Here is a 9958-nt window from a genome sequence, read left to right as displayed (position 1 = left end):
GAAATTTTTGCCATTAGCTCTACACAATATTTTGCCATTAGAATAGTTTCGCTTCAGCGAACTTTCAATCTTTGGAATCAATATTAAAAACGCATTATTAGCTCTACACGCTACTTTGCCATTAGAATAGTTTAGCGTCACAGAATTCTCAATCTTTGGAACCATTTCTAAAAAAGAATTATTAGCACTACACACTATTTTTATAGTTTAGCGTCACCAAATTCTCAATCTTTGGAATCAATGCTAAAAATACATTATTAGCTCTACACACCATTTTCCCATTAGAATAGTTTAGCGTCACCAAATTCTCAATCTTTGGAATCAATGCTAAAAAAGCATTATTTGCTCTACACACTATTTTACCGGTAGAATAGTTTAGCGTCACAGAATTCTCAATATTTGGAACCATTGCTAAAAAAGAATTATTAACACTACACACTATTTTTCCATTAGAATAGTTTAGCGTCACCAAATTCTCAATCTTTGGAATCAATGCTAAAAACGCATTATTAGCTCTACACACTATTTTCCCGTTAGAATATTTTAGCGTCACCGGATTCTCAATCTTTGGAATCAATGCTAAAAAAGCATTATTTGCTCTACACACAATTTTGCCATTAGAATAGTTTAGCGTCACCGAATTCTCAATCTTTGGAATCAATGCTAAAAAAGCATTATTAGCTCTACACACTATTTTGCCAGTAGAATAGCTTAGCGTCACAGAATTCTCAATCTTTGGAATCAATGCTAAAAACGCATTCTTAGCTCTACACACTATTTTCCCATTAGAATAGTTATGCGTCACTGTATTCTCAATCTTTGGAATCAATGCTTAAAAAGCATTATTAGCTCAACACACTATTTTGCCATTAGAATGAAATTCAGCAATGAATATGTGAAAGTAGGCTATCCCAAAACAACTTAATAAACTTGAAATTTGTGTTATTCGGTTAAGGATTCTTCGATCTCTCTCAATCACAACCAACATTTCTTCGATCTCTCGCAATCACAACCAACATTTCTATTACAATAGTAATATAATTCAATCACAAATCAAGTGATCCATCCATGTAGCAATGACCAATTCGTTGTAGTACTATGATAATTTTAATGCTAAAGTCATTTTAGATTAGATTGATCCCAAAAAACAGAGAACAAAACACAGAAACAAACTAACAAGCATAAAAATCCATAGAATTTAGGGAATCAGTTCTCCAAGGTGATATTAACATCAACCATATTCAGATGCAAATTACCCATTTACACAATTTCAGATTCATCATTTGCCCAATTCTGATAACAATTCAAAAACCATAAATAATTGGTTCAATAAATCGGGAAACTTAAGACATCAAGCAAGAGAGAGAAATATGAAAGCGATCATGTCATGCACTCGGTTTCGTGAGACGGAAACTGACTCTTCTTTTGCTTTTTGAGTTGTGAAAATCAGAGAGTCGCCACCGACTTTTATTTTATCCAATTAAGAAAAGGTTTATAAAAGAAACAGAAAAAGACCTTTATGAGATTTTGGGTAAGGGGATAGGTTATACAAAGGGAAGGTGTTAGCACCCTTTGTATCCATGGTTATCCATGGGCTCTTAGTTGCTTGGCTCACTTCTTTGAATCGTTTGTCTTGCCTTTAAATGCTTGTATGTGGTTTTAAAATACCTTTGCAAATTAACTTTGTAATAATCCTTGTGCGGATGTATACAAAGTGTTTTGTTTTTCGAAAGATGTTTTGAAAAAAGATCTTTAACTTCGTAATGATCCTTGTTTGGATATATACCAAGTATTGTCTTTTTTGAAAGTTTTGTTTTGAAAAACGGTGAATATGTGAGACATTTGTTGTTTTGATTTGAGCAAGCAATTAGGAGGTCTATCCTACATTTATAAGGTGTTTTCCTAACTCTTTTAGAAAATTCTCCTTTTACCAGATGTAAACAAAAGTTTGAATTCGTATTTGAAACAGTAGAATTTGATTTTTTGAAAAGAGTAACAAAGGGATTACCCTAAGAGGTGCAAGTGTGATTGTGTTCTGATTCAGATATTTTGTCTTTGAAGTTAGTGATCTAACGCTTCAGTTTTTTTTTCTTTGACATACACGCAGTTTTATATGTACAGAAATTAAAGTGCGGGAATGTAAAATGCGGAAAGTAAATCTACGCTATTACATCGATTGTGCAGGAAATGTAAACTACGCTATTTACATGATTTTGACAACCTATACACTTATCTAGGAATTTTAAATTGCAATAAGATAAAAGAAATATTTTTGGATTTTTTGTATGATTGATTTTAATTAGAATTAATGCATGATTAATTTAATTAAAATGAGAAAAAGGTAGAAATAAAATTTAAACCTAAAAATTAAGTCTAAAATATGTTCAAAATACTTGTCAATTAATTTTAAAACAAAACTAATTTTTTTTTTGGAATTTTTGAAATTTGTTTTTGAAATTATAAAGTTAATTAACATATAATTATACAAATAATTAAAACTTAAAGAGAAAAATATTCTAATTATGTACAAAATTAGTTCATGATATATAAACTTAATTTAATAAAAAGAAATTTTTTTTATGATTTTTGAGAGGTTGAAAATAATTAAAAGATAAATATACACATATTATCTAATTAATTATGAAAAATATTTAAATTATGAAGAAAAATAAAATATTTTTTATGTCAAAAATAATATATTATTTTATCAACCTGGAAATATTTTTATCATATTTTTTGGATTTTTAAAACTATTTTAAAATAATTTTGCAAAGAAAATTAAATAAAATGAAAATATATTAAATAATGATCAAGTGTGGTTGGATATAGAGTTCATGGTATGGACTGGTACATCATGAGCGTTGGATGAGCTGGCAAGTGGATCTGAGGGTGATTAGAGTGTGGCACATGGTGCACATGGATAGAGAGATTGCATGTGATCATTCAGAATTCAAACATTCCAGGTGGGGTCCACGCTGGTTGACCAGCGAATGAGGAACGCACGCGTGGTCATCTTCTTCCTTCGTCCATGCAGCTTTTTTGAATGCAAATTATGGCGGTTAAAACCGTCGTTATTTGCGTCGCAGAAACGCCATAATTTGCGTGAACCTATAACCTGCAAAAATGTTAGTTTCAAATAACAAAAGCAACCCAGATCCCCTAATTAGGATGCTCTGAGTTCAAATATGATATTAGTTTTGCTGTTTGGAGCTTGCATCATAGAGAACGAAAGCTTCACATATTTGAAGCTCAAAAATGGCGGAGCTTCAAAACCACGTTAAAGCTTGCATGAGCTACATTGGATCTACTCTAAATGATGTCAGAAACTTAAATAAAAGATTAGATTAAGTTATTTCACGTAAGAATTTGGAAAACGAAAGCTATGAAACTATGGACATGAAGATGATGATACACGTATTTGGAGTATAGTGAGACTTGTTTAGTGCATCAATCTTACTTTATATGATCCCAAAGGATGATTTGAATGATTATTTTTTATTGATGTAAGCTAGAAATTGCAAAACGAAAATTACAAAGTGTTTGATATTTTGTGAGAATTTTGTGTGTTTCTTGGATATGCTCTTGTATATTTTCGTGTCTCCTTGATTGATGTAGTGTGCTACTTCATTTATAGGCAAAGATGTGCTTAAAATTGAAGCTAAGAAGCATTGATGAGCTTTGTTGAATTTTTGACTTGTTTAATATATTAGGGTTAAATAAGTTTTTGGTCCCTATAAATATTGCAGTTTCATTTTTAGTCCCTCCCTGCCTTTAGGCAACGGTTTTAGCTGGTTTTGGCAACGGTTTTCTTGTAAAAACCGTTGCCTAAAGGCAGGGAGGGACTAAAAATGAAAATTGGAATATTTATAGGGACCAAAAACTTATTTAACCCAATATATTAAGCTTTGAATTCAAGCTACCATAGCTTGATTTTTCCACACCTCTTGCCCTAGGCCTGCCTTGTACCTTTCTTGCTGCAGAATTGGATCAATTTTGGAGGCTTTAGCTTAAGAATCAAGCATTGCATCATTATTCTTTACCATTTCTTTTTCAATTTAATCTTAAATGTAATAAAATTAAACCAAAAAAGAAATAAAAATGTTATGGGCCTTAGGTTGGTCGTGGGAGGCCCTTAACATTGTTAGAATCATGTTTGGATCATGAAAACTTGGCCCCTTTTGGAAAAAAAAAACATTTTTGATCAATGTTGGTTTCATGCATTTTCCCAAAATTTAGCCAACTTCAACAAGGCATAAATCCCTCAATTTTTATCATATGAAGGAGTTCTTGTACTTTTTAGAAACCTCAAGATGTCCTCTACAAGCTACTTTGGAAGCAATTTTGCATTTGGAGAAGTTATCTTGATGTCATGGTCTTTGACAAAAAACCACTTTTTGTTGACTTTGAAAATGACCTATAATGTCTTAGCTCATATTTTTCAAATGGTGAATCCAATGACCATAGGACCAATTGCATTTGAAAGATAATTGAATTTATTTCAAAATGAGCCTTGGTTGGAATTTTTTTGATGAATGATGAGAGAGTTATGGCCAGTCAAAGTTCAGTTGACTTTTTAGGAGAAAACCCTAATTTTGAAACTTAGGGTTTTGCTGATTTCTGAGCTTTTCTTGATGAATTTTGATCAACCACTAGTCAAATGATGAATCCTTTGACAAAATATGGATGTTGACAAAAAATTTCATTTTTGACTGTCTGTTGACTTTTTGATCGTACGAGTTGTCTGTTGACTGTTTGAGCTGTCGATTGCGCGTCCGAGCGAATCGAAGTTTGAAAATTTGTCTGGTGGTACTTTGAGACATATGGAGGTACATGAAATCCATTTGAAGTCTCAAAAAACTTGTTCTCCTGAAAAAAACAAAAACCCTAGTTAGGGACTGTTTGTGTAGGAGACAGTCGGGCGTACCTGATTTTTGTGCAGTGCTGAGTCTTTGCTGATCTTGTGATTGTCAGAAGACTTCTAGGACAAAAATCTTGGAATTTTGAAATGTGAAAGATGGATTTGATTGATGGTACAAAACACGGAGAAACGTGCTGTCACCGGGTTTGACTGTTAACTGGCTGTTCGGGTATTAACGTAACAGTTAAAGTGAAAATTCAACAGTTAAAGTTTATTTTTCTTTTTGTTTTTGTTGTGTTAATGGTGAGAAATTATTTACATGATTTGTTAGAAAAACACAAACATAATAAATAATTAAAGTACACTGTACGAGAACAAAATTACCGTCAATAATAAGACTGAAAGGATTTAATGCACAGAAAAAATAAATATTTTAACTAGCAATAAACACATATAATATTATCTTACTAGTTAAATGACGATATAATAGATAGTGTAATACTTAATACTGACAGTACAAATATTACCTAAACAAAACGTAGTAAACAGCACGGTAAATATAAAGAACGGTACATTCTAAAAACAGAAGATACGACAAACTTTACATATGACGATTAATAATCCATGCTATGACCAACAGAAAATAGATGATCAGAAGTGTAACCATCGCAGGTCCGCATTTTTCAGGACTATGCAGACAGAAGAAGGACATGATCACCGTAGCAATGGTGATGACTATAAGAAAAAGTGTCTCCATCCACTTTGCCATTTTTTGCCGGGGAAGAAGAGAAAATAGATATGAGGTAGAAATTTGAGAGATTGAATGAAATTTGATGTGAGATTTTATGGAAAAAATGAGAGGTATTTATAGAATGAAAAGAAGGATAGAGACGTTGGGGAATGAAGTGATTCCGTACGAAAAAGGAAAATTTGAGTGGTAGTAGGATTTGAAAGAAAGTGTATGGTAGGGTTTGAAAAGAGAAATGTGTAGAATAAAGTTAGGATTTGATTTGAAAGAAAGAGATTTGAAAAGAAAGAAAGAGATTTTGAAAATAATAGAATATAGTACAAAAATTAGTGGGAAACAATAATAATTTAATTGTTACCAGTACAGTCTGAATCCCCAGACCCTGCGCCTGCAAAATAAATTCTGTACCAATTGCGTCAGTACTATTTATCTGTAAATAAATCTCAAATAAATAGCGTGTGTGAAGTGATAAACAGTACTTGGCGTTTGCGTAAAAATAAATTCAACAGCGAACCAAAATACCGTATAAGAAAAAAAATTCTAAAAACCAAGTATTCATGAAATCAGGATATTTATGAAATAAAATCCAAGATTATATGAAACTCCCAATTTTTAGACAGAAGTCTGTTGCCTTCTTTTTGAAAAAGATGTGGGCAAATTTTGGGGTATAACAGATCAGAACCTGTCGGGATTCATGAATTACATCAAAGAATATCAGCGGATTGACATTGACAGACAAATGAATTTCTATCATCACTTCGCTTTCCTTTCCCTCTATGATTTTACAAGAAAACCAGTCAAATGAAATGAGTAAATCTATATTCTCAGTCAAATGAATCACCAATGCCTTAAATGAAGCCTTTTTGTTCTTAATTATAAATCAAACAGTACCACTAACCTATTTTTCCCATCACGCAACATCTAGCACCGGACATGTTTTTGATTTGATCAACTCCATCAATTTACTCCATAGCAGCCTTTTTCCAACAGCAATTAATCCAAACCAATTAACCAAAACCATGATCGCACTGATTAGTCTTATAAATCTCATTTTACTTTGGCCAGGCACTTACTATTTTAACAAATTAACGGAGCCCCTTGGAATAACCAAAAAGATTTTTAAAATTAGAACACAATATCTTGCACAACCAACGGATTTAATACCAATGAAGGGACAATAATAATACTATATAATATAGTTCTATCGCAAATCAAATAATCCATGTAGCAATGACAAATTCATTCTAGTACGATGATAAGTTAATGATACAGTCAATTTAGATTAGATGGATTAATAAAAATAAAACAAACAAATATCATAGAGTTTTAGAACTATTTCAAGTCGACAAATCATATGCTTTTTCAAAATCTACTTTAAACATCTTTTTTTCCTCCTATTTGGCCTTCGGAGAATTGCGAATCAGGGGTCATACTTGTTTTTTCCTCCTATTTGGCCTTCGGAGAATTGCGAATCAGGGGTCATACTTGTTTTTTCCTCCTATTTGGCATTTGTTGAATTGCAAATTAGCTTTTGTATCAGCCACCTTCAATCTATATGCATATAACATTACTAAGACTTTCTAGATGCTGCCAATTAAAGATATTGGCCTAGCTTCACTTTCTAGATGCTGCCAATTAAAGAAATTGGCTTAGCTTCACTAGATTCTTTATCTTTGGATTCAATACTAAAAAGCATTAATAGCTCCACGCACTCTTACGCCATTCGAATTAAATTCAACAATGAATATGAAAGTCAGCTTTAATTACATCCTAAAGCTCATTAATAAAACTGAAATTTATGCTATGAATCAAAGAACTTCAAACTCCCAGAATCCCAAACATTTCTTATTTCCTTCTCTCTAAGTTCAACTATGAGAACATCATTTTCTTCATCTCTAATGCATTTAAATTCAAAATTCTGGTCTTTCCCTCTTTTTGTCTCTAGATCGACCTAAGAAATAATTGAAGACTTCATAATACATAATTAGATTAGATGGATCCAAAAAAACAGAAAACAAAACAATAAACAAACTAACAAAAAAATTGAAGACTTCATAATGCATAATTAGATTAGATGGATCCAAAAAAACAGAAAACAAAACAATAAACAAACTAACAAAAATATATACCCATAGACTTAGGGGCATCAGTTCTCTAAGGTGATATTAACATCAATGAAACTCAGATGCAAATTACCCATTTACACAATTTCATCACCATCTGCAGAATTCTGAAAACAATTCAAAAGCCATAAATAATTGATAAAGTTACATCACCGAATTAAGAAACACAAGAAATTAAGAAAACAAATCAAGCAAGAAAGGGAAATATGAAATTGATCAGAACCTGTCGGGATTCATGAATTACATCAAAGCATACCAGTGGATTGACAGACAACTAAATTTCTATCACCATATCGCTTTTCTTTTCCCTCTATGTGCCTATCACTTGTCAACTCTGCAACATTAGACAACTATAATCTCATGTCACTTTAAAATACAATTGCCACATAATTTTACAAGAAAACCAGTCAAACGAAATGAATAATTCTACATTCTCAGTCAATTCTTTGGAAAAATCCGGGTAAACTTGAAATCATTCTAACATAAGCTTTACCAAAAATAGAACCAAATTTAAATTTTAGAAAGAGGAGGGAAATAATTCCGATAACAATTTCGAGATAAAGTTGTAAATAATGTGATCCAATTCCGTGTAACACAATACATTGCATCAGACTTCCCAGTCTGTATGATTTTTCGATATCCCTAAGACTAGTAATCTTGCTTTCATATGATCTTTTTAGCTTAGTAGTCACCCAAAACAGTACCATAATCACCGAAGCCATCAAGGTCCATGTTTCTTGAATATACCAGCTTCAGGTGTCATCGTGGGTGAACTTTCCTGCTCGGTTACAACTCCTAGAAATCTATTACTATTTACAAGAGCAACTGATCTGAAGCTATTGTAATTGGAACACATGATTCACCTTAACCACCTTAACTTCCACGTCCGGTTTGGAACATAGGATGACACATTTCCATTCATATTCGAGAAGCAGAAGCAAAAGAAACACTAACCGGTTGTTGTTATTTTCAATCCAACTCTTTTACGATGACATTAGAGCTTGTCTTGTCATCTCCGATAATTTCAATCTTCATTTCTTCTCCCATGAGACTCGATATGTAGTCGTTGTCATTACGGGTGCTTACTGCAAACATTTAAAAGTAGTAATCAAACATCATAACCACGTCATACAAATAGTGTATCGGTTCACACACTATCCTGGTAGAAACAACCTACAACATATAATAACGTATTCATGTTACACCAACTGTTCTTTCACCAGCAGGATCAATTTGTTAGGAATTTTGATAGCATTAGATGTCACTACCTTCTGGTTGTCCCTCTACTGCAACCTTTTCTAAAAAAGGCGGATCTACCGGCATCAAATTGACAACACTTGGCAAGTAGATGCCGAGATGAATAGAGACAGGAGATATTTGATTTGATTTCCCAGCCATCCTGTTAGTGTCATCTTCAATTTCTTTTTGAATCATAGCAGTGGTAATTTGTCCCAACAATTTTCACAATCTTCCAAATGTAACTCTAAAATCAAAATGCATTGCAAGACATACAGAAATCGACACCACAACATATAGATAACACATACACATTGTAAGTAGAGTTATGTGACATTAGATCACCAAACAAAGCGTTGTAAACAAACAATAGTTAATCATACTCGATCAATAAAATGTGTGAGAAATACTTATCTTCCAAATGGTGGTATCAGCAGTATTAACATGGTGATTCATGTCTCACCGAACAAACTCTATTATCGACATCGGCATCACATTGGCACTATGATTTTCATTGTGAGCCGATTTCATCCCGATCTGGGAGCTTCGAGTGAGACATTCACAGCAGCTCTATGCAACTGCACATTACTCGATCCAATTCGCAAACCGACTAAATTATACGATGCAAAACTTACGCCAGATAAATGAAACTGTGACGGAGATTTCTCCCAAAAGCTGTTTGAACATACTCAATAAGTGAACCAAATTCATTTAATATCCATCTTCTCTACCATTAATCACATGTGCAGGTAACCATGGAAATATCAAAATCCATTACAAACAACAAAAATAATCACATTTTGCATCCATCCTACCAATATCTCAGGTCAAACAGTACATGAATATTTATTATATGTTCTGTAATAATTAGCTCGCAAATGTTTAACCGGAAAAAACCATACTGCATCGACACATAGTATATGTAAAAATGCTTGTCTGTGGGATCGGTCAATGTTGCCAGGTATTGGAGATTGTCAGTAACGCTCAATGTTG

General features: G+C 32.7%; 3 non-coding genes and 1 pseudogene across 3 annotated transcripts; all 4 read right to left on the bottom strand.

Annotated features, from left to right (window-relative positions):
* Positions 1–1198: 1198 nt before the first annotated feature.
* Positions 1199–1292, bottom strand: LOC131593846 (small nucleolar RNA Z101). Its single transcript, XR_009281223.1, has one exon. It is a non-coding gene; the product is annotated as a small nucleolar RNA Z101 (small nucleolar RNA).
* A 4984-nt stretch (positions 1293–6276) lies between these two features.
* On the bottom strand, positions 6277–6368 carry LOC131593867 (small nucleolar RNA snoR14; annotated as a pseudogene).
* Positions 6369–7744: 1376 nt separating this feature from the next.
* LOC131593854 (small nucleolar RNA Z101) lies at positions 7745–7835 on the bottom strand. Its single transcript, XR_009281231.1, has one exon. It is a non-coding gene; the product is annotated as a small nucleolar RNA Z101 (small nucleolar RNA).
* A 106-nt stretch (positions 7836–7941) lies between these two features.
* LOC131593868 (small nucleolar RNA snoR14) lies at positions 7942–8026 on the bottom strand. Its single transcript, XR_009281244.1, has one exon. It is a non-coding gene; the product is annotated as a small nucleolar RNA snoR14 (small nucleolar RNA).
* Positions 8027–9958: the final 1932 nt, after the last annotated feature.

The sequence above is a fragment of the Vicia villosa genome, linkage group LG3, assembly GCF_029867415.1.
Source record: "Vicia villosa cultivar HV-30 ecotype Madison, WI linkage group LG3, Vvil1.0, whole genome shotgun sequence".
In the NCBI taxonomy this organism is placed as follows: domain Eukaryota; kingdom Viridiplantae; phylum Streptophyta; class Magnoliopsida; order Fabales; family Fabaceae; genus Vicia; species Vicia villosa.
Note: the sequence above shows the minus strand (reverse complement) of the source record. Positions and strands in the feature narration are given on the sequence as shown.